Source organism: Saccopteryx bilineata, chromosome 8, assembly GCF_036850765.1.
Source record: "Saccopteryx bilineata isolate mSacBil1 chromosome 8, mSacBil1_pri_phased_curated, whole genome shotgun sequence".
NCBI classification, from domain to species: domain Eukaryota; kingdom Metazoa; phylum Chordata; class Mammalia; order Chiroptera; family Emballonuridae; genus Saccopteryx; species Saccopteryx bilineata.
In genome coordinates, this window is record NC_089497.1 from 29188651 (window position 1) to 29213742 (window position 25092).

At 38.8% G+C, this 25092-nt stretch overlaps 1 protein-coding gene across 2 annotated transcripts in view; it reads right to left on the minus strand.

Moving 5' to 3' along the window:
* COL8A1 (collagen type VIII alpha 1 chain) overlaps window positions 1–23515 on the minus strand; it is a 169741-nt gene extending 146226 nt beyond the window's left edge. For both annotated transcript variants that reach the window (XM_066241308.1, XM_066241307.1), the window contains exon 1: window positions 23378–23515. The gene's annotated coding sequence lies outside the window, so the exon portion shown is untranslated. The remainder of the gene's footprint in view (window positions 1–23377) is intronic.
* Between the last annotated feature and the right edge of the window lie 1577 nt (window positions 23516–25092).

Sequence of the window (25092 nt, forward strand, 5' to 3'; positions counted from 1 at the left end):
ATAGTTTTTTTTTTATAGTCTGGCCCTCCAACAGTCTGAGGGACAGTGAACTGGCCCCCTGTGTAAAAAGTTTGGGTACCCCTGACTTAATTATTTTTGTTCCCATTTCTCTCCAATGCAGCCTACTATCTATAATACCTTGATAGATACCTGTAAAACACCGTAAAAGCTTTTCAGTTGCTTTTTAAAATCTGCAGTAGCTATACATGTTTGTTGAACATTTTTCAGTGAAAGTGTGGAGATGAAAAGCGTAAGTACTAACCACCTACCCTCCTCACTCTGCATCATTGCCCAGGGGCTAATAATTCCAATGAACAGTTTGATGTGTACCATTCAGTTTTTTTATATAGTCATAAGTGCACATACCCACTATATATACATGTATATAGCTTTTTTAATTAGAAAAAAATGAGATCATTATTATAGGTTGAGTTCTTTCCCCTCAAAATTATGATGTTAAATTTCCAACTCCCCATACCTGAGGATGTGACCTTATTTGGATAAGGTTGCTGCAGATGTAATCCATTAAGATGAAGTCATACTGAAGAAGGGTGGGAATCTAATCCACTATGACTGGTATCCTTATAAAAAGAGGAAATTTAGACACAGAGATAAACATGCACATAAGGAGAACACTACGTGAAGATAAAGGGAGAGACTGGGGTGATGCCTCAACTACAAGCCAAGGAATAATAAAAATTGCCAGTAAACCATCAGAAGTTGGGAGAGAAGTAGGAAACATATTCTTCCTCTCCGTCCTCCAAAAGAACTAACTCTTCTGACATCTTGGCCTGTGGTCTTCTGGCTGCCAGAATTGTGAAACAATAAATTTCCATTGTTCTAAGTTCCCTAACTTGTGGTATTTTGTTATATGGTAGCCCTAGAGAACTAATAATACAATCGTTTTAAGCATGATGTTCTGAAAATTGCCTTTAAAATTCAGACTAATAATCCTCTACATCCTTTTAATTTAATACATGCATATACTGTAAACTTTTTTTTTTTCAATGGTTGCATGGAATTCTATTCAATGGCCATTTCCCATTTAAGGAATTTGCATGTTTTCACTATTATTGCAATTAGCACTATTATTTGTGTTTTTTTTTAATGTGGTAAAACACATAATATAAAATTTACCTTCTTAAGCATTTTTAAGTGTACAGTTCAGGTGTGTTAACTACATTCATATTGTTGTGAAATACCCAGAATTTTATTTTCATCTTGCAAAATTGTCATTCTCTACCTATTAAACAACTTTCCATTTCCTCCTCCCCTCAGCTTTGGTCAACCACCATTCTACTTTTTGACTCTGTGAATTTGGCTATTCTTAGTACTTCATGTCAGTGAAATCATATAATATTTGTCCTTTTGTGACTGGCTTGCTTCATTTAATTTTATGCCCTCAAGTTTTCATGCATGTTTTAACATGTGTCAGAATTATATTTGGTTTAAATGTTGAGTAATAACCCATTATATGTTAGACCAGATTTTATTTATCCATTCATTCATGTATCAATGGCAGTTGGGTTGCTTCTACTTTTTGGTTATTGTGAATAGTGCTGCTATGACCAGAGGTGTATAAATATATTTTTGAGATTATGCTTTCAATTTTCTTGGATATATACACAGTAGTACAATTTCTGGGTCACACAGTAATTCTATTTTAAGTTTTTTGAGGAAATGCCATACTGTTTTCCTTAGTGGGCATACCATTCTACATTCCTGTCAACAGTGCACAGGGTTCCAATTGCACCATTTTCTTTTTTTGCCTACATTTGTTATTCTGTGGTTTTGACTTGCATTTCCTTAATAGTTAGTTATATTAACCATCTTTTCATGTACTTGTTGGCCATTTTCATATCTTCTTTGGAGAAATGTCTATTCAAGACCTTTGCCCATTTTAAAAATTAGGTTGTTTACTTTTTTGTTGAGCTGTAGAACTTCTCTGAATATTAACCTCTTATCAGATATTTGATTTGCAAATATTTTCTCCAATTCCATAGGTTGCCTTTTTTACTGTATTGATTGTGTTATTTTATGAACATCATTATTCTTATATCCTAACACAAAAATTTTAATATTTATATTTTTGTAGGATAGAATCTTGGGGTGGAATTCCTGGTTAAACTTCCAAAAGTTATACCAATTTAGATTCTTACCAATAGTATATGACCATTCTCCCATCCCATTCTCTTGTCAGTGTTGCATAAGAGATATATTATGAATATTGACATAGATGTTGAAAAGGATATTTTTTATACACAGCCACTCTGTTCTTTAAACAGTAAAAGCCTGTTACATCATAGTTAGCTATTAAATGAATGTTGGTCAAATCATGTTCCCTGGACCTTTAACACATACATACAGTAAAACCTGTAACTCAGATATTGGTTCTGCCCCAGCCTCTGGGTAAAAAGCTTTTACATTTTTACTAAAAGCTCTATAATTAGTTCCTTTACCTCAAGTGATTTATTTTAATGAATGGTGCCATTTTATAAATTGAATAAATAAATCCACTCCAATTCATAGCTAGAGAAATTATAGGAGAAGCCAGTATGCCAGAATGATTCAGTTTATGCCAAAGATTCAATCTGTCAGCCCACAATTCTCCTCATTTCCAGCCCCTCTGCGCCACCATCAACCTCCAGTTTCAGGGGCTAGAAAAGCCAAGGCAACTGAAATGTCTAGCATTGGGATGATGGGCAACAGTGTCTCACAGATTTTGTGGGAGTTCTTCCATGGCAACTGAGAAGAGGACCTGGCCCACAAGGATATATTGTAGTTATATTTTAAAAAATAATTATAGGAGGATAATCATGTCTTTAACTCTTGGGACCAGAAGGGGACAAAGACAATGTGGTTTCACCTGTGTGAAGGTTCATGAGGTCCCCAAACTAAGGTTAGGGAGGTTATGTAAAGCCACAGTGTCCTTATATATTCCCTCTTCTTTCCCTACTAGGACTTTCTGCACAAAGAACTTGTGAAGGACAAACTATGCTTAGGGATGAACACTTATTGTCCTATATAATTCTGGGTTGGAATACAAATGTTTCCCATTTCCTAACGTCCTCTATTTCAGTTTATTAAAAACCATAGAAGTAGGGCTTGGTGCTTCCATATAGCTTTTTTAGTTTATTGGCTCTATTTGCTTATAAAAATATGTTTTCAATTACACTTAAAACATTTGATTCAAATGACTTTGGGAAAGTCAGATGTATTGTTTTTTTTTCTGCCCACATCACATACATTCTGGTTTATTGGGGACTTAAGATGCAGTGTGCACTGACATCCAATGGCCAATGATAGAACAGAGTCTTGGGAGGAAGGTACAGTGTAATTTAAGCTATAAATATGAGAGGAGTAACAAAAGCCAGTGACTTGTTATGAGCATGAAAGATTACAGGCATGAGCATAAATGACAAAACTATATGTAAAACCCAAAGGAAAAAATGAGACTTCTTGGAACATAAGATCAAAATAGGAAATGTTGGTTCGAGGTGAACCTCTTTTCCTCAGATATAACTTTCTAGATATTTTTTAGGACAGCTATACTTAATTATTATTATTATTATTGTTTACAATAATGCAAAATTGGAAAGGGCTTTAAAACCACAGGCTCGGGGGGCTAAAGAGGACATTTTTTTTGTTTGTTTTCTTCAGAGAAGTAATAGCTTACAATAAATTTTTCATAGTTACTATTAGCCTTTCTGTCCAGGTCCTGGACAAGAAAATATTGTTTTATTAAATGCTGGTTAGATGTTCATCTGTCCAGACAGAATGCATAGATGGATTTTACTGGCCATGCCCCAAAGGGGAGAAGGTAAGCCACAGTGAAAAGTTAAGTGAGAGTTTTTACTAAAGTGCCATGAAAGTACTCTGTACTCCTATACACCTGACCTTGGTTGGAACTTCTAAAGGCCAACCATGAGTCAGCTATGCCCATTATCCATGAGTCATATATCATATGTAGAGTAACTGGGGGCTCACTGTGCTAAGGCAGCCACCACCAGGGGAGCATATTTGCTTCCTACTGTTGTTCTCTTTATTTAACCAGATATTGTAATTGTCCTCAATTTCAGCCTAGGACCTTAACATGCATAAATATCACCTGGGATGCTGGTTAAAAGAGCAGATTTCTGGCCAGATTTTAACCGTGGTATTCTAATTTATTAGGGCTAGCTGAGATTGGGGAATCACAATGCAGATAGTCTTTGGACCACAGTGGCACACTCTGGGAAGCTTGGCCCAGGATGAGGATGAGGGGGACTGGCTGGGTGTGGGAAGGACCAGTTTTTGCTTGCTGTGATTAAGAGCCTGTCTTACGCTGTTGGTTGCCAAAGACTTTTGATTTTGGACTTTTTCTAGAACCCTGGTCAATCCTTGAATCTGTTGCCTTGTTCTCTCTGTGTTTTTCTGATTATTATTTATGCACCCTTTATTTATTCTTTCATTCAACCAGAATTGAGTACCTGCACTTGGTTTCAGGCTCTGTGGTGGGGACACATTGCTTTGTAAGACAGACTCAGTTTGGGTCATCGTGGGACCTCCAGACCAGCAGAAGAGAGAGTCAGTTAATTAAAACAGCTACAGGGAGAGTATTAGATGCCATAGAGGGATATGGGGCAATGTGATTCAATCCAGAAGGTCAAGGGAGGATTCTGGGTATGTTTAAGGAGTTGGGAGATCATGAGAAGGCAGAATGTTCCAGGCAGAAGGAGAGAGGTGTGTAAATGAAAGCCCTTAATGATAAAAGGTAGAGTACTTTCGGAGAGAAAACTGTGACTGTAGTGGAGAGTGGGGTTGGTGACAGGAGGTGGCATGGCAAAGAATGGATCTGGAAAGAGATGGGCAGTCCCAGACCAGGCCCTGTAAATCCTATGATGGAGTATGAGCTTTAATTTGAGTGCTAGAAAATATCTCTGAAAAATTTTAAACATGGTCAAGCCACAATCCAGTCTGTGTTGAGAGAGAAGGCTGGAGCTGTAATTGGCCGATGGTGCAAATAATTCAGTTAAGTTCTAGAAGGTTCTAGAAGGTGGGAAGGGTGGGATGAAAAGCACCCAGAACATATGTGAGGGAAAATATGTTAGGAAGAGAAATATCTCTTCTCCTGTAACAGGAGGAAAGGAGCATAGGATAGAATGAATAGACTGCAGGTAAGATGAACAGTAAGTTGAGGATGGTTTTATAGAAATTTCCTGCCAGAGAGAAAAGAGTGACACTCAAGATGTCCCTAGAGCACTTTAGGTGATGAGAGTTTCGCACTGAGAAGTTCTTCAACTGGGTGATATGTAGGATAAGCCAGGGACTCAATCTTATCAAAGAATGACACTAGCTATTGAGAAATGTACCAAACCTATTTTTTTCAGGACTGTCTTTAACATTTAAAACAAGAAACAACTACTGAACACTAAGAAGTCAGGGAAACTCGGTCTTACAAACAAACGTGCATGGAGGTCTTTTGTACACTATAAAGTTGTATAACTATATTAGACTATGACAGACTGTAAAGAAGCAACATCTAAGACAACAAAAAGCATGACATTTGATCAACTTTATGAACCGCGTTAGACCTTTTCCTCCCAAAGAAGGATGGAGCCAGCTTTTCTAGACACAAAACTACACCATTTTGCTATTTGTCCTAAGAGCAAGTAAAACCAAGAAACCATCTTAAGGCCTAAAAAACAAACAAAAAGAAACAAACAAACAAAAACTAACTCACAAACTCATTGAGAGTCAAAGTTCAGCCCCTTCTTTGTCTGGAGGTTCTAACAGGAAAGGGCTTCAGGGAGCACCGCCGGCTGAAGCAGACATTTCTCACAAATGCAGAACGCCGGGCAGATTTGGACAGATTTGGAATGTGCCATTCTTTCTTTTTTCTTTTTTTTTTTTTTTTTCAAAAACGTTTTTCCACTCTTGGCCTTCCAAAACTCAGAGTTCAAAGCTTCACTACTACTTTTTTCTGTGGGAGCAAATTGACCACAACACTATTAGAAAAAGACGTGAGTCAGTGTGTTTGGCTCTTTCTTTGTGGTGTTCTTTGGAAAGAAAAGACTGTAGTACAAAAAGCAGGGAAAGAAAGACTAGTTGCCTTTGCATCTTTTCCTTGAGGGATGTTTGCTTAAAAAGTAATAACCCCAAACCAGGCTATTATTGAGATTTATATGAAGTATATACAAGTTTTGAAACAGGAACAAAGTCCCCCATGCCCTTGTGAGGTAAGCTTTCATTTTTTTTTTTATTGTACAAATAGATAAATTGAGTCACTGAGCAGTGAGCTAATATCCCTGCTCTCACATGCATTATTTAATTTCTTTTTATTTAAAAAGAAAGCATAAACTCAAGGTTTTCGACTCCAGGTATCCCTTTGATCATGCTTTTATTGGAAGCTGACAACTCAAATGGTAATAATCCATTATACTGTATGTTAGGGAGATGAGGTTTTCTAGCGTAACAGAAATTCTACATCATGTAATTTATATATACAGTTGACTCTTGAACAACATAGCTTTGAACTGTGTGGGTCCACTTATACATAACCCCCCACCCTCTGTACTTTTTCCATCAGTGATTGGGAGTCGGTGATGCAAAGGGCCAACTCTGAACTGTTCTACACCATCAGGGACTTGGGCATCTGTAGAGTTTGATAACTGGGGGAGGGGGGGGTTGTGGGGTCAATACTCCATGGGTACCGAGGGACAACTTTAGAGAGTCAAAAGTTTTATATTGTGCAGGGGGTTGGCACCCCTAACCTCTGCATTGTTCAAGGGTAAGCTGTGTATATTTGTGCATGTGTGTGTGTGTGTGTGTGTGGTGTGTGTGTGAACATACACACTCATACTTATTAGAATGATTATTCTCAACTTTCCCTAACCTTTTACAGAATGAGACATTTTGGATAGTTAAAAATTTCCCAGCATCTGGTACTGTACGTGCATAAAGGATCAAAATATGCTTGCTTTGATATGATATTTAAGTTCTACAATTTTCTTAATTCTCCAAAGATGTTACTAAATACGTTAATATTGATATTCAGCTGTAATTCTGTGACTCCCTCGGGAACTTCCTAAGGCTAGATGATTATTCGTCTCCTCAATAAAAGTCTTTATGCTTTTGAAATCCTTACCTTTTCATAGCGTTTGTCCTGCCCCTGTGTGGTGAGGCGTCCACACGTCTACGCCTCCCTGCTCTCAGTGCAGCTACTGGTTACAGCTCCTTTTCCTTCTCTAACTAGGGACTCAAACCTATAATGTTCTCGGGACTCAGAGAACCATGTGTGTTCAAATTATTGGTCAAGCAGGGGACTCAGAGAACCATGTGTGTTCAAATTATTGGTAAAGCAGGCGTAAACAGGCTTGAGGTGAGGACTTCATGTGATTGCTTGTGAATCTGAACCTTAAGAACCACTCTCTTATTCCCTGAATCCCTCCGACTTACTTCTGTCCTCATTTGTGTTTGACAGGGTAGAAGTTTTCAGAAATTGGAATTGCAGATAAATGAAAAGTTATCTTAAATATGTTTCAATTCTAACACACCATTTGGAATAATTTAATTTTTCCCCCCCCAATGAGTATGATAGCATTCACCCAACGAGCAATTATTGAAAGTATAAAAGAGCCTTGACTGCTCCAGACGGAACCTCAGGATCTCTCAGAGGCTCAGGGCTCTCCTTGGCACCATCGGCAGTCATTGTACCTTGTTGACAACAAAATTAGGAAGATTTCATAACAATTTTAGTTGAAGAATATCAGATAAAAGATAGTTTACTGTTTTGTATATTTTTATATGTATGTGTTGAATGTCTGAAAATATGCCTAATTTTTTGGCACCCTGGGAGTGGAACAGAGCTTGAATTCATTATCCTTGACTGTCAGTGAGTGAGAGAGTCTTCTGCTGGGGGAGATGGACATGTTGTGAGAGGACACTGACCCCAGGGAAGGCTCACCATATCTTTATTAGCATGAGAAGTGCACTAAAAATGGTCTCCCCTTTGAATAAAAAGAAGAAAAGGAGTTCTCACATTCCCTGTGTATTTATGCACCGAGTGGTTTCTTTCCTGGTATCAAATCATGAGAGCAGGTGAAACAGTCCTTGATGGTATCTAGCATGGTATAGCCAAATAGCTACGTATTTGTTGAATGAATGAATGAACAAGTGAAGCTAAGATCAGAGTCCTAAACAAAAACAAAAACAAAAACAAAAACTAGAGTAATTGAACTTGAGGAAGAAAATCTCTTAAACTGCTTATGCACTTTCTTCCTTTGTCGGTGTGAACTAAAATGCCTTTATTGTAGCTTGCAATTTTTTTTTATTCTAACATTGGGCTTCTTAGAACCATCTTTCTTTTTGAGGAAGCCTGAGTTGAAATATTTCTTGATAAGTAAGGTATAGGATAAAAAAATGTTAGGGATTTCTGAACTGGAAAATAAAATGTATGCAAAGTAGGCCTCTGGTGTGCCGACACAATGTTGTGGGTGTATGTACATGGCTTAAGGTCTATTACTGCATCAAAATGCAAGGGCCAGGATGCATCTAGGATGCCAGCAGTCTCAGTGGGAGTGATCTAGGGCGCAGCAGCATAAAAGTCCAAAAGCTCATGGAGGAACTAAGAGCTTAGTTGGAACACCCAAGACAGCCATCTTTTTCCTGATGATGACAGAGCTGCTTTCCATGATGTGTGCTGCCATGGTGAAGGGAGGGAGGTGGCCTGGGACTGGGAAGGGGTGTGCAAAACGTGAACACTTCTTCCTTTTAGGAACCGCCAGGGAGATTGAAGTGGTGCCATTTAGTTCAAGCAAACAAATAACAACAATGAAACCAAAACCAAGAAAATAAACCTTCTTTCCCTCTCAAACAAATAAACAAAGACCCAAACTTTAAAAGACCAGAAATCTAAATTAATGCATAAATAGCCCACATTGCTACCATGACAAGCTAATAGCAAGCAGCACCCTGGAGCAGGAGTTGAGCTCATAAAATAAACCACAAGGCAAAGAGATCCTTAGTGCCCTTATTTGAGGTATGTAGAAAGCCTCACTTGAAGCTTCTACTCACCCATATGCCCGCTAAAATGGCACTTAAACATATGTTCAAAGATCAGTGGTTACTATTATCAAATAACTTTTACTGAGCACCTTCAGCATTCCAGGTATTTTCTCCATATTATCTTAATGGACATTCATGACACTCCTGAGTGGTAGAATTATTTTAGAGCTGAGGAAACCAAGATTCAGTGAGACCACTGCCTTGACTGGTGTAGCTGCACTGCCAGGTGGCAGAGGCAGGAGCAGGTTCCATGATTTATGTTAAATTCAACGCCTTTACTCATGACACTACCCTGGCTTCTCAGATGTTTTTTTGTTATTTTCCCTATAAATGTATTTTGGCATTAGCTAAAAGGGAGATTTAAAAATATCCTTTACAAATGCAGGCTGGTTTAAAATGGATTTGGGGTTCTTTAAAATCATACACTATACAGAAGACAATCTACAAAACGACTCTTGCTGCTTAGCAGTGGCGTTTCTTTTGTTGCTGGTCCTTCCACCACTGCAAATCGGTTTGTCTACAGATTATTAGTAGGATGTTGTGAATGACTTTTTGGGATAAAAGGTCAATGATGAAGCAGTTAAAGAGGAGAGCACAGGAATTTGATCAATTGATTTTTATGTTCTGATGCCATTGCTTATATCAAGGGTCGGGAACCTATGGCTCGCGAGCCAGATGTGGCTCTTTTGATGACTGCATCTGGCTAGCAGACAAATCTTGAATAAAAAAAAATAATAACGTTAAGAATATAAAACATTTTCATGTATTACAATCCATTCATTTCCTACCGCTCATGTTCAAGGTTGCGGGTGGCTGGAGCCAATCACAGCTGTCCTCCGGGACAACACCAAATTTTTATTGGATAATGTGTAACGTACACAGATTGTTGTATGGCTCTCATGGAATTACATTTTAAAATATGTGGCATTCATGGCTCTCTCAGCCAAAAAAGTTCCCGACCCCTGGCTTATAGCTTCTGACTTTTAGAAAGTTACTTAACCTCTCATACAGTTTTGTGTTTCTTAGGAAGTGATCAGGATAAAATGCAGTAATTGACAAAAGAGCTTTTGGCATCCTGCTTGGCACAGAGTAAACCTGCTATTATTGGTGAGAATTTGGGTTCTATTCTCTTGAAAAGAACATTTTTAATCACGTTTGCTAAGTAACCTTTGAATCTGGTTTGCTAAGTAACCCTTATGGCTTATTCTATTTTCCTTTGCTGTAGTTTCTCATTTATGCTGCTAGGATGTTCTGGACCTTCATGGAAGTGATACTATTTAGGCTCAGCTTGAATTCATAGAAAGAAGAGGACTTCAGGAATGGGGTGATCCAGGCTCATATTCTATCTCCAACACTCACTAAATGATGCTGTGAAATTTACTTAATCTTTATAAGCCTCTATTGCCTCAGGTATAAAATGTATATAAACTCCTCTTTATCTAATTCAAATGAAGGAATGTATATGAAATATGCCAGAAACTGTAAATTTCTCTACAAAGTTACTTATTGTCATCATCTCTGTCTTCATGTTTAAAAGTTTCCAAATTAAGATACTTACAAATACTCTTTTGCTGATGTGGTGATAGAAAATTTTATTTCATAAAAATAAGGTTCATAAAAACAAAATAAGTCACAAATTCTTTCTTTAGTCACTGGCTCATGTCTACAGATGAGAATTTTATTCATATGTATTCAAATGTGATTTAAACACATGGTGATTCTTTTATGGCTAAATATAAAAAATTTACAAGTGACATGTTATTGCTATCTTTACCATTTACTCTAGACCTTGGTTTGTGCTGCAATTTGTAAATATTTTACAAGGCAGGGTAAAATTCAGACCCATAATTATTTCTTGATGTTGTCTGGCTCATGATAACAGAGTAAATTCTTTTATTATTTTTAAAAAGTTTTCATTGAAGGTTTTTCCAGTCACTCCAAATAAACTTAGCTGTGAATGGAAAAGATACAGCTGATTGCCCTGGCTTCTTGAGAGTCTCTATCCTTCGCTCTTCACTGAGTCAGGGGGAAGGCATGTGGTGTGGTCAACTCTGAAATCATTAAACATCTCCTGTAAACTGTTGCTGTTAGAGACTTACTCTGGTTTATTTTCTGAAGGCTTATTAATAAGTCAGAATCCAATCTGCAGCCAGACAGTTTGATCACTTTGCTTTGGCTTTGCCAGGCACAGGATTTTAATGCATGGTTAGACTGCTGGCATGATGATTCTTGAAGGACCGTTGGTAAGCCAGCAAGCGCCAGGGGCACATCGTGATGGTCAAATTCATTCCAAAGTCATGTTACCTCCCCTGACCTGCTGGTAGGGGATTTAGCCTTCTTCAAAATGCCTCAGGTTGTTCACCAGAAAGAGGAGCAAAAATGCTCTAGGAAAATCTCTGATAAAGAGCTAACTTCCTTTAGAAAGTGATGGGGTTTCAGCAAGAGAGAACTTATTTCAGATACCTGGGTTCAATCTTTCTTGGTAGAGAAGGTCATATTGAAAACTGAAGTAATTCTATATCTCAGCACGTATTTAAAACATGTTTATCCTCCAAAAGGAAAAAGAAGAGGTGATAATAATGGAACTTTCAGAGGCTCAGTTCAAATCATTTTTCATTTCATTTTGTTTGTATAGTGATAAAGGATCTAAGTAGTGATATCGTGCCATTCTGAGTGAGTTTCATTGAAATAAAAAGTTGATACCACCTGTGCAGTTTTATTTTATTATTTATGAAGGAGAGACTTTTTAAAGATAATATAACAATTAGAGGCAGATCCAGTAGTCAAGCAATGCATTGAACACTACTGTGGTCTTGGCATTTACTGTGGATACAAAAAAAAGCATGTTATTCAACTTTTTCCAATAGTATATATTTTCATCAAGGGATACAAGGCACAGCACACAAAAATTTAAATATTTTTGCTGTCCAATCCTGTGGCTACTTAGTTTCAAAAGTGAAGAGATAATAGTAAAATAAAATTTAAATATTCAGTATGTCAGTCCTATTAGCCACATTTCAAGTGCTCAGGAGCCATATGTGGCTGGTGGCTGTCATACCAGACAGCTCAGATTTGGAACATTTCCACCACTGCAGAAAGTTCTAGGACATAGTCCTGATTTCTTCAATATAGTGTACAGGCAATGCATAACTGAAATTCACAGTAACTGCTTGTCAATTGAGAATAGGAAAAGGAGAAGATCAATGCAGGATGCAATATTTTAGAAGACTTTAATAGGACCTTGAATTTATGGCTATTTTGACAGGTGGGAAGGACAAGGGAGGCTATTCAGTGGAGAAAAGAAAAAGCAGTGTTTGGGGGGGGGGATAATAGCCTGTGTGGCTTAGGGCAAATTCCTGTTACAGACTAGAAAGGGATAAAGATGAAAAGGTGGATTGGGGTGCAGGGTGAGGAACATGACTATCGAGCTAAGCTGTTAGTTCTACAGTTCAGGATTCCACCAGGTATTTTTGAGCAGAGTACTCATAGTACTGGGACTGTGGCACCACCCAGCAAATAATTTTTCTTTCTGTCATTTGGTATATAGAAGGCCAATATTTAATATTAGTTTACCAATGGGAGCAATGCTGTACCCCATCGTTAGCTTCAGAGTTGATCCTACTAACACTGTACGTGTGTGTGTGCATTCACATGAACGAACTTAGGTCAAGCTGTGTCTTGGAACAACATAAGAAGATAGAGAAAAGCATATTTATAGCCTTCCTCTTCACCATCACTGCATTTTAGTCTCCCATCCCTCTTAGTTCTTTCCTCATTTTCATATTTATTAAGCTCCCGTTATTTGCTAAGTCTGAGGATCCAGAGATAAAACCTAAATCCTTGTGCAAGGAGCTCACAGCCTTGTACATAAAACAAGCCAAGGCCATTACAGGGCGACTGTCGCTGTGACAGAGGCTGGGCTAGGAGAGTGGGGAGAAGGTATACAATGCAGTTGTCGTCAGGTCTTCTCGAGTGAGGACACTCGTTCTAAATTTCTGAGGATTACACATTAATTTAGTAGATTAAGTAGGAAATGTTACCTGCAGAGAAGGAAGATCAAGCACAAAAGTAAAAATGTTGAGCAGAATGTGACCCTATAGAAAGAGCTAGACTTTGTTCCCTCTTTTGTCTTTGGCATAGCATGAAAGAAGGACTCAAGGTATACTTATTTCTATGTGAACCCTCACGGCAGGTTAAGCAGTAGGTGTAGACAATGTAAACATTTGTCTAGGTGACTCACATGGCCTAGGGGAATCATTTAAGTTGTCTTGACACTCACCATCTGGCAATGGATTGTAGTAAGCGTAAGACCAAAAAGAATGCTCTGATGAGCCAGATTCAAGTGTTTTTAATGTGCCACAGTACCTTTGTTCTAGCTGGTTTCTCATATAATCATGGGGATTTCTACTGCCCTAGGAGAGGCAGGCTAGGTTGTCACTCTCTTGATCAGATTGATGCCAAACAACTAGGGGGGAATTTATAGAGAAACCTTAGCCCTTACAAATTACCCTAGGGAGAAATGATAGTCTTTTTTTTTTTTTTTCCTAGTTGCATAGCCTTACTTTTTTGGCTCTGAAATGACAGCATGCTTTTAGGAAAAAAATACAAGAAAGAAAAAGAAATTAAAAACACAGCATTAAACAAGAAACAGAGCCAGTCGGCAGTGTCTAGGAACAGAGCCACTGGAATTCTCTCATTTTATGAGTCAGAGGTATTGTCACAGAGAGTTGATGTTTTTTCTCCCATTTATGATAGGACAAGACATCATGACAGGCAGCATGGAGGAGCCAGGAGACTACAGAGTTTGGAGTGTGACTTTAATGGGAATACTGGCTCTGTCTCTTCCTAGCTGTGTGACCCTGGGCAAGTGGCTTGACTAAGTACAGGTTCGGTTTTCCTCACCTTTACAATAGGAATGATAATACCATCTCCTGTTTTGTTAATATAAGGAATAGAGATAATGAGACCAGCACAAAGTCTGGTCTTGTTAGACACTCAATAAATAATATCTATTATTATAACTAGTAATGATGACTTCGAGTTTTTTTTGGATGACTATGAGCTACTTATTTTCTTAAAGGAGAGGGTGTTTTACTCTGCTGCTTTTGGGATATTAGCCTCCAAGTCTTATCTTTGTGAGGGGGAAAGAGAATTCCAAGAGCAGGGCCCCAACAGAAATAAGAAACTTGATAGGGGTGGGAGGTCTGAGTGTTCTAGATTAACTAAATAATCCCTAAATGTAGCAAGATATACTAAAATATCACTTTGTTTTTCTATTATAGAAAGTAGCTGCCTATCGAGGGTGAGGAAGTAAATGCTTAAAGAAGATGTTTGGCTAATGATCTCTATTAATGGTGGTTATAAGGTGAAACAGGATTATCAGATCAAAGAATGTTGAGCTAAGTCATGGAATTATCTAGGTTCCTTGTTTACAGGACTTACTGCTCAGTGTTGGCCATTTCTCTGTTTATAACACAATATCCAGACAGTGGAAAAAAAGAGGGAAATAAGGGATCATTTTAATTTGTTTGACTTTCTGATCTCCCTCCCGCCCTGTCTCCATTCCTCTCCCCTTCTCTCCCTCAACCCCTCCTTCTGTCCCTGCCTCTTTTCTTTCTATCTGCCATCCATCCATCCATCCATCCATCCATCCATCCATCCAGAATTGTAAAATACTTACATTATTCTGGCATTTCTGCTATTATTATTATTACTACTACAAAAAACTGAGTTTCTGGCCCAAGATATATTCATCTGCTTCTTTCCTTTTTATCTGGATTTGGAAATCAGACTGGGTTTCTTATTTTATTGTTTTACACACACACGATCTACACTGACAGTCCATGTGGATTACATAAGACTTAGCAACACTGAAAGTACCATGTTTTAGTAGATCTTGAAGGAAAAAAGCAGGATAGTGATTCCTAAACTCATCCCAAACTGTTCCATAGACTACCAGTCACCAAAAAGATACTCTCAGGCTGAAAAGATGTGTCATTGAATAAATGAAGGGCCCACTATTAATTGTAACTTTTTTGAAGAATGAAAATATACATAGTATATTATGGCCTTTGTGAAGTCTTGCAGTGAATAAAATTGATCATATTGCTTCATTGAGCATTTCTAAAGTTTATTTAATCACACATCCTTTTCCAGCATATATCAATGTCCTAAGTGTTCCTGTTTTGAAACACACTTTGGAAAATGTTGAACACCGGCACCTAGAGATTTTGCACAATATAACAATCATTATTAAAATTTTAATCTTTCTCCAGTTAAAATAAAATTTTTTAAATTGCAAAACATTTTTGTGTGTGTGAGGAATTTATCTTGACTGGTGTTGGAAATGGACTGGTGAACATATAGGCCTTTCGAGACTCTCAAGTCATAATTTTTCTTTCTTTCCCCTTTTCTAGTTACTTTTGACCTTGTCTGACCCTTTGAGAGAAATGGAATTGTCCTCTGTATTCTAAAACACAAAAATGTTTTTGCTATGTCTTGGAAGGTCATGTGCTTATTTGAAATTTTATTCCCTTGAGCCATTCGTAGGTGTTACGAGTATACTCCACTTGCTATACTAAGTAACAGTAATAACATATGTATAAGTAGCATCATTCTGTAAAGTACTTGGCAAGACCTCAAGTGTCTCTAAATGGTAAAGAGAGTGGTTATTTAAGAATTATTCTGCTATGTAAGATAAATAAATTAAGGCACAGAGATGATCAATGATTTGCCCAAAGCCCCCCAAAATAGTCAAGGTGTTTTTGAAATTAAAACACTGCAGATTTTCTGGAACAAGGATTTTCAGGCCACATGCATACCAACTTCATAGCGTCATCTCTCCTGACATCAGAAATAGCCGTAGAGAGAAAGAAGATTGCTTTGTTTTCCTGTGAATGTCACAATTTTTATAAAGCAAGCAGCCTTTCTGTGATGTGTGAGGGATTTTTTTTTCTTAATGGTCTTAATTGATTTCTATTCCCCCAAAGGATTTTGAATTAGGCAAGTATCTCCAGTCTTAACAAGCCATTCCCACACAGCTATGCAATGGACATGGTCAATGGAAAGGTATTCACTTTGGTCTAGGCAGGGCTCTGGCTACTCCCTGGAGAGACCCAGAACTAGCAGTGCAGGTTCTGGGCCATCTTGGTTGGAAAAACCTTCTTGGCCCATTTCTGCTTCCTCCTTTCTTCCAGCTCCCTTCCCCTACTCCTGTTGACAGAAGGCTCTAGTCATAACAGCGCCCCAGAACTTTTTTAAACTCATGAGAGCCCTGAAATCTCTGTGTTTTTCTCTGGTTGACCCCTTAGCTTCCAGGCCCTGCTGCTGAATTGAGCATTTAGTTTTGAGCATTTACTGTAGGCTGGTGGGAGCCTTGGAAATAACATTTTTTAAGATTCCTTTGATTTTCTTTCTAATAAACTTCTAGAAGACTGGAACTTTCTGGCATTACTAAAATGTAGGTGATTTATTCTGAGAGGCTTAAATTGGAATTATTTTTTGTTAGTTTGTTGTTGTTGTTTTTTTATAGGAAACCAACAACGTGATATAGTCCTATGATGCATTTTAGCCACTGGTGGCAAAATGACAAATTACTCTGCCTTTATTAGAAAAATTCAAATCTAAAGGGCCCCTCTGGGAATAAGTCAGTTTTTTACTGAGACGTTCAGTTCCTTGATTCCACTACTGATCAAAAACTTCCTTCCTTCTCCTCACTCATTGGAACAGCAGGAAGTTGGAATATATTGGGAGCTGGAAGAGGTCCTAGACATGTTGTTTAATTAGGAATTATGGATCAAATAGCATATTTTTTTGCTGCAGATTCCTTTTCTCCCCTCATTCTTCCAACCTCAACAATCTTGGACATCTAAGCAATAAATCTTTAGCTCCACCTAGCATCTCCCCCCTTCATGTACTTCTTGGCCTTATCTTATGTCTGCCTTTTAACCTGAGGTTGATTGTCTGAATTTATAGCACTGATGAACACCATGAGACCTGATAATTAAGAATGGACAGTTGCTATGTAAAGCTCTTTAAAGAAATCTAATAATAGAGTCATCACTTTGAATTTATGAGGCAAGTGTAGGTTTATGTTTAGAGTGCACATGGTGATAGTTAGAGCAACATACTGAATGGGATGATAGTAACCCAAATGCCTTCCAGCTACTCCAGGACAACGCTCTTCAACAAGCTCTTTAGATTTGTTGTCCTCCTGTTGCACTGAAGGCAATTAGGGCTCAGCCACTCTGCTTCTGGGTAGCAAAATTTCTGCATATACGAGGCATAGTTGCCCTAATACATGAAGCTTAATTATGGAGGCCACTAGCTCAGACTTTCAGAAAAACAGCTGTTTTGTCTAGCTAACAGAGGGGAGAAGCTCCCCAAGAGTCTGGACCCATTTTATTTCCTGGAGAAGCCAACAGCTGACACCCACACCCAGGCCTGTTCAGTTAGAGTTGGAAAAGTAGCACACAAAGTGATTAATTCTCTTTAATCTCAGCACATCAAATGATGCCAATGCCTAAATATCTTGTGATATAAACAGAGCTTAAGAGAGGCAGTCTTCAAGAAAAACTTATTTAAAAGGATGTTTAAACATAATGCTTAGTCATAGACTATGCAAGTTTTAACATACAATAAATCAGTTTCAGAAACCCAATTATTATTTCAAAGATATGGAAACAATTGTCAAGCATGCTTTAAGGGAAAGTGAAGATGCGTTTGGGGATAACATCTGTCCACTTATTTAGGATAAATTGTTTCTAGAGATGCTACACAAATACTCTTTCCACCTTCATCATTTTCTGGGTTGGAGAAACCTTATATACTACCAAAAATTGTATTGTGATCTTAGCAGAGAACATTTTGATGACATAGAGTTAGCATGCTGGGTTAGAGTCAAATCGAAATGAGGTCAAACGAGGTTTCTTTTCCTAACTGAAGTCCAGTTGAGGGTTAAGAAGAGTTTTGATAAATATAATCCTTATAAAACTTTCAGCCGTATGAGCCAGTCCTCAAATGGTCTTGTACCAAAAGAAGCCTGACCCAAATAGGAGGATCTCAACAATCAAACATTTGATAGGGTCTTGGTTCAGACAGACAGTCATATTAAACCTCTCTGCTCCAGCCTCTCAAAACTCTCTGGAGTTTTCTGCTCTTCTGTTTCCGGGGAATAAATCTTCTCATCTGCACCATCCTGTCTTTACACTCTTAGTGCCATCATGGCCCCTCCTCTTTGTTACAGCACCCCCTGACTGTCCATTATACATATTTTTCCCTTTTTCTTATTAAGATTTGGGATGATACAGATATTTATTGGGTGGGAGAAGGAGATTATACTTTCATCACAAAATAATACATTCATTCTGTTACATAAATATTGGAACTAGATTTAAGCCTTCTGTAACAAATAACATAATTTCTAGTATTCAGGTAAATGTGGGAGGACTAATGAAAATACTTTGCAGGCAGGAAAATGGCCTAGCCATTAATCCATTAATAAAGCTAAAGAACGCTTCTATTTTCCTAAAGCATAGAGGAATCTTAAATTTGATATACTTGAGATTTAAATGTCAGTCAAGTCCCTATAGACTCTTTATAAGGATTTTTTTTCTGGACCAAGTTAAGAAAAATAGATATTACATATATGTATATTTTCCATTCCTTCACCCACTCAACACAGATCTACCAAGAAACTACTAAATATCAGGTTCTGGAATGGAGAACAACAGAAAGTCCCTGCGAAGATAACAATTAGTGATTTCACTCTTCATAAGGATTTGATCAATGTTTCTAGACATTCTATAGCAGAGGTACAGCTGCAGCCCAAACACCTCTACCAGGTTATGGCTTCTAAGAAGCCTGTAAAGTTCCAATAGAATTCTCAGGATAGTCAGAGACATCTTTGACACACACTGTGTGGGGAAGATCCGTCATTCAAGACAAGAGCACTACATGAGCTCCAGCCATGGTCCTGCTACTTGGTTGGGTAAGACATTAACTTCTCTGACCTTTTCTCATCTGTAAAATTAACTTCAGTTAAAATGAGCTCCAAGGATTCTTCCAACATTTATAGTCTTCAATTTTCTAAATAAGTTTTTTAATCCCCGAGAAGTTAGAATAGGGACTAGGTAAATAAAATTGCTTAGAAACTTTATTTCAAAGAGTCTGTTTGAGGCAAGAGGCATTTTAAATTATTTTTCTTCTGGGTATATGAATTAAGATTTAGTAACTGTAAAGCCTTTTTATATGTTGGAGTAAAAATTTACATCCTGTTTACAAAAAGTATGAGACTTCTAGTAATTGGAAAAGCCACAAGTATGAGTGGTACTCCAGAAATTTGTTCTATAAGAATTGAGAAGAGATTCCTATCAGTGAAAGAAAAAAGGGATAGTTAGAGTTCACAATTATTTAACTGATTAGTCTATGATCAGTTTTGGGGAACACTTTTGTTTTAGTCACTTCAGTTTGATCCCATGCAATTTCAATTTCTGGATTTGCATACACAGGGCCCCCAGATTATAGACATTCCCACCTTGTGTGACTCCCTTAACCCTCTCCCAGCAAACCTGTTTGCTTGAAGAAAGACTGTAAAGAACCTCCTTCTTCATGCAGCAAATATAGTTACCAAAGCGACAGTGGAACATCAGATTAGTGTACTGGCTCTGTTGGTGCTGAAATGTGCTTAATTCTCCCACTCTTTACTACTGGTCTCTCCAGAGAAAGGAAGTTTAGTAAAAGCTTTAATTTCATACTGTGGTGTGTAAACTGCTGTTAATGACTTTCAGGTAATTGGATGACCTTTTCCTTCTTATCCTCACCATTTTATAACAATTTCTGAGCTGGTCCTTTAAAAAAAATTTCTGGATGCTCTCGAGTTAGTAAGGGGTCCTTTTCACACAAAGCTACAGAGAAAGAGTCTCTAAATTCCAAAGGGCATTCATGTTCCCCTTCAACTCCTTCTCTCTTCTCCTTTTGTTTTTCTTTACACTCAATAGTTGGAACATTCAATGTTGGTACACTCAGTGTACCTCTCCAAAGAGAAGATTGCACTCTAGTCTCAAGATCTGTACCTTTAAATTATGCATATGAATATGTTGGAACAAAAAGCTTAGGCATGGATAAGGACCTACTTCTCAGAGTGACTGGAGGACCAAAGTTTGAAAAATATGGCTGCGTCTTAATCATTCTGCAAAGTGCCATACCAAAGTGAATGATCAGGGATAAGAAAAAGGAAATTGCTATTTCTAACTTTCAAAGAATTACCCAGTACTACTCTCCTTTGGGAGAGTTACGTTTGATTTTATTGACATAAATCACCCATCAGTTAAATATATGTTCTAAAGGTTTTTATACCCATGCTATAGCTTTTAAAAATTTTATTTATTGATTTTAGAGAGAGAGGGAAGGAGAGAGAGAGGGAGTGAGCGAGATCATAGTTGCTTCACTTTAGTTGTTCACTGATTGCTTCTCATATGTGTCTTGTTGCCAGGGATTTTGAAAAGACCACGTCAGCATTCCAGGTCGACACTCTATGCACTGTGCCACCACAGGTCAGGCCCATTATATGACTTTTAAAATTGTAACATTAAAACAATGTTGGGCAGACCTGCCATCGTTTCGGTCTTTAGAACTGAGCTGTTCTCTCCTGTTAGAGATGGGCACAGTATAAAAATATTCTCACTGATTTAAGAAAAAGAAAAGCATTTATGAATTTTCAGTCTTCCTCATCTCCTCATATTCTACAGACATTCTGATCTTTTTATTCTCATAGGGCACTTCCTAGGAGCGATTCCTCCCAGCTTCCATTTCAGTTTTCTACTTACTCCCATTCTCTCATTGATTTTGACTCACAGATGGAAATACAGTGGGAAATATTCTCTGACGATGAAAAGAATATTGTTCTGTGCCTTTGGGAATAGCAGAAAGTCTAAAACGTGTCTTTCCCTAGCTGTAGCAGATCCTTAAGGTTAGTAGGGTACCCTCCTTCTGTCTCCAGTGAATCCAGTGACCACTCACCTTTTCTTTTTTGAGAAACATTAGAGGAGTATTTCCAAGGCTGCTGGAATAATGTACAGTTATGACAACGAACCCAATCTAGGAGCAGCCACACAATGGAATAAAAAGGAGAATCATGTTATGTATCCAGATCCTTTCCAAAGGGAGAGACACTGGGGTAACTATATGAAATCTTGTCACTGATTTTTCTAAAAGTTTGAGGGAACTATCATCTTGCCTGATGCATACCCCATGAAAAAAAAATCACTTTAAGTGTCTGGTAAGTTAGATCATGAGCAACCTAGGATGATCTCACCCTGTTATTCAGGGTGTTGAACTTGATGGCAGTTACTGTTAAATGGTTCCTAGCTGGTGGAGCGGACCAGCTGCCAGGGAAAGCAGAAGCGAACCCCAGAACCCCGGGAGAACACTCCGCATCTCCAAATGTAGGAACAACAGGGAGCTCTTTTACACTGGGAACACTTTTTTTTTTTCCTTCCAGAAAAGATAACCTCCCTCTGGGGGCCCTGCTGAATGAAGCAGTGTATTTTCACCCTTGTGATGATGGGCGTGAGTCCGGCACTACCATAAAAAGAAGAATGAACTTGGACATACCACACACTTGGTTTGGCCTTGTCCCATACCTGTGCTCTTGTCACGGTTGATCACCCACTTACATCGGCTATGAAGCAAGCTGTCTGCACCGTGGCTCAAGATAAAAGCTATTTTAATATGCCCAGGTCACATATATTATCTTGGCCAATAGTAATTTTATATCATTTTCTTAAAGGAAAACCACACTCCTTGCAATAATTTTTTCCAATGAAACAAAATTTCACATGACAGAAAGCTTTACATATAACTCTTTCATTTGAATAATAGCATTGAATCCTCTCCATGCCAAACATAATTTAAAAATATCTTTATTATTTCTTTTGATATGCAAACCAGAAGGAGAATAAGTTTGGAAGACCCTCAGTTACACTTTAAATGATTCTATTTTCTTTAATAGTGGAGCGGTTTTTTTTTTACAACTTTTATGAGTTTTTCCTTTTCAAGTTAAACAATATAAACAAACAAACAAAAACCCAGCAGTGAAACTTTTCCTCTTTCTTTAAGAACCTTAAGAACTGAAATAGTGGTTTGGTTTCCTGACTGCCAGCTTTGAGTCGCCTTCTTTAAGTGGTCTTGTGCAATTCCCCAGAGGAAACTTTGGAAGAGGGTTTTTCTCCCACATGAGAGAGTTCCATCCCACATGGCCCACAGAGTTTGATGGCTAACTTCATGGACCTAGTGTTGTGTCTGGTTTTACAGAAGTAGCTGTGGAGTATGTTTTCCCTTCCACAGGTGCACGGTGCTCATTCTCAGACCTCAGAAATAAGAAGATATCAATCTTTAAAAAATGAGGGTAGCTTAACCATCGGATATCTCTGTGAGAATCCGGTTGCCAATCAGGTTGATTCTAAATTACCAGATGAGGGAAAAGAGGGTGGCAAGCAGGGTTCAAACCTCCAAAGCCTTCCAGCTGATTTTTCTTTGCAAGTCTCTGGTATACACAGAAGTGCTGTATAATCTGGCCTGCATTTTTCTCTACTGTGAAACATATTGAAACACTTTGTGTTTAGGTGTGTGTATAGAAATTCATGAAGTCCTTTTACACACTTTCTTACTTCCAATCCAATTCTTACTTGAGGATGTCTTAGAAAGATAGCTTTGTGAGCACACATTCTGCCACGGCTTGTAAACTTGAATTTGTTCTTTCCTATCTACCAGCCACCTGATTACCGTCCCTGTGGAAAGGGCATTCGTTCACATCATCATTTTTTCCAAGTATTCAAACCTGGAAAGATATTTTTAAAGGACTCACAGAAGCTGTCTTGGGGGTTTGGAAAACATCAGAAAATTGTTAGCAGACCTTTTGACTGTGCTATTTTTAGGAAACTAATTGTGTTCTTCTAAAGTACATTTCTGACAATGGGACAAAGTTTTCCTTGCCCCCACTGTTATGTGAGATATTTACACTTGAAAAAAAAAGTCAGTAAAACACCCAAAATAGATACATTTTAACCTCAGCAATAGACAGCACCAGCGAAAAAGTGATTTAAAAAGAGAAAAAAAAAGATTATGCAATATTTATGCTTTGCTTCTGCTCAAAATGAACTTTTATTTTACCGGTCAAACAGAAGTTTGTTTTCAAACCAGTTGCTACTTAAAGGAGCAGCTGATCTGGCATCCATAGCATCAGCTCTCACAAAATAGTAAGCATGCGGACCAGAGGAGACATTCCCAGCAGCAACCCCTAGTAGGTCAGATGCCTGCAGAAGTGCTATCTTACCTTGAGCACGTAAGATCCAGGAGAGAGGCTCGGGGGCTCCCACAGGAGAGGACCGGGAAAGTGCTCTGATCCGGTGCTGGTAACATGCACTTGGCTTTTATTGGCAGGTGGGAGGAGTCGCTCCTCATAGTAGGTGGGCAGGGAAGGAGTGGCGGGCGGGCAGCCCCGAGAGGAGCTGGACACGCTTCTCTGGGGAGGGGCGGAGAGGGCAGAGCAAGCGGCCCGAGAGAGGGAGGAGAGACGCGGGTGGGGGAGTGGGGGTAGGAGCGGAGAGAAGAGTGGAGTTGGGAGAGGAGGGAAGAAGGAGAAGGAAAAAGAAAGAACGAAGAGAAATAGAGAAAGGGATGTGGACCACATGGGGGAAAAAGGTTGTAGAGAAAATGAATAGGAGACAGAGACATCCAAACACGCAAGATCTGGAAGGAAATGGGAATTGAATTATTTTTCCAATTTGTATGGCATTTTTGGTGGGGCGGCGGGAGGGGCGTGTTGTGGGTGATGTTATCACTAAAGGTGTTTTCTGTGAATTTGAAAAGAGACATAACGGTTCAGGAAAACTGAAGGGTTCTTAAGCCAGGCAATGAAGGGGGGGGGGGGAGCTGGGCGTCGGAGGAGCAAAGCCCGAGCGCGGGGCGAGCGCAGAGCGGGCAGGAGCGTGGGCGGACCTGCCTCGCGCGCGGCCGCCGCCTGCGCCCCCAGCCCCAGTCACCTAACGCCCGCTGGCAAAACCCAGCCCCCTCTCCCGTCACTCCTGGCGTGTTTATTTTACAAGAAAGCTCTCCTGCTGCAGGTAGTGCAGCATCCAGAGGCCCCTCTGGAGACTTCTGCAGCATTAAGGTAAATCCAGCAGAGGTTGGGGAGGATCAGATGAGATTGGCTTGTGGAGAAAGGCACGTCAGAACGTCAGAACCAGTCCTCCAACATCTGCTTATGTAACAGGATTTCAGGGCTCTCTGCCCTCTGGTTATTTTCGGTATTTAAAAAACTCTCATTCCTAACAATTGGAAAACTTCTTGGTGCCATAGCTGGCTCTCTCTGTGGCTTAAACATTAAGAGAGGATTGAACCAACAAGCGGCTGAAGGATCAGGCAGAAATTCTTAACAAATGCATTCAGAGAAAGAAAAACAAGCTCCTTTAGCTTCTGAGAGGTGACTCACTTCCCAGCCCAAGCTTGATTTTTGCCACCAAAGGAATTAAAGTATTTTTAAAAGAGAAAACCTGAGCCTTTGGGATGGGGGTACTGGGACGGGTAAGGGAAGGGCAGGGGAATGGGTGGACGGGCTGGGAAAAATAAGGGAACTTTTACTGAATATATTTATATATAACTATTCATAACTCGATTCAGTGTTCACCACAACCTTATGAGGTAAGTATGATCCGTCATTGTGTAGATTTTTTTAAAATAAGGTAATCTCAGTGGGTTAAGCAATTAGCTAAAACTAACAAGAAGGGAAGCCACAGCTAGTGAGTGTGCAACGCTTGTGACTTCTGTGCACCTGGTGGCCATATAGAACACTTAGTGTGGTTCAAGTTAGATCCTGATATCTTTATTTTTTCTTTTTAAGATTTTCTGATTTTACAGAGAAAGGAGGGGGCAGGAAACAAGATGTAGTTGTTTCACTCTAGTTGTTCATTGGTTGCTTGTTGTATGTGCCTTGACCAGGCAAGTCCAGGGATTTGAACTGGTGACCTCAACATTCCAGGTTGACTCGCT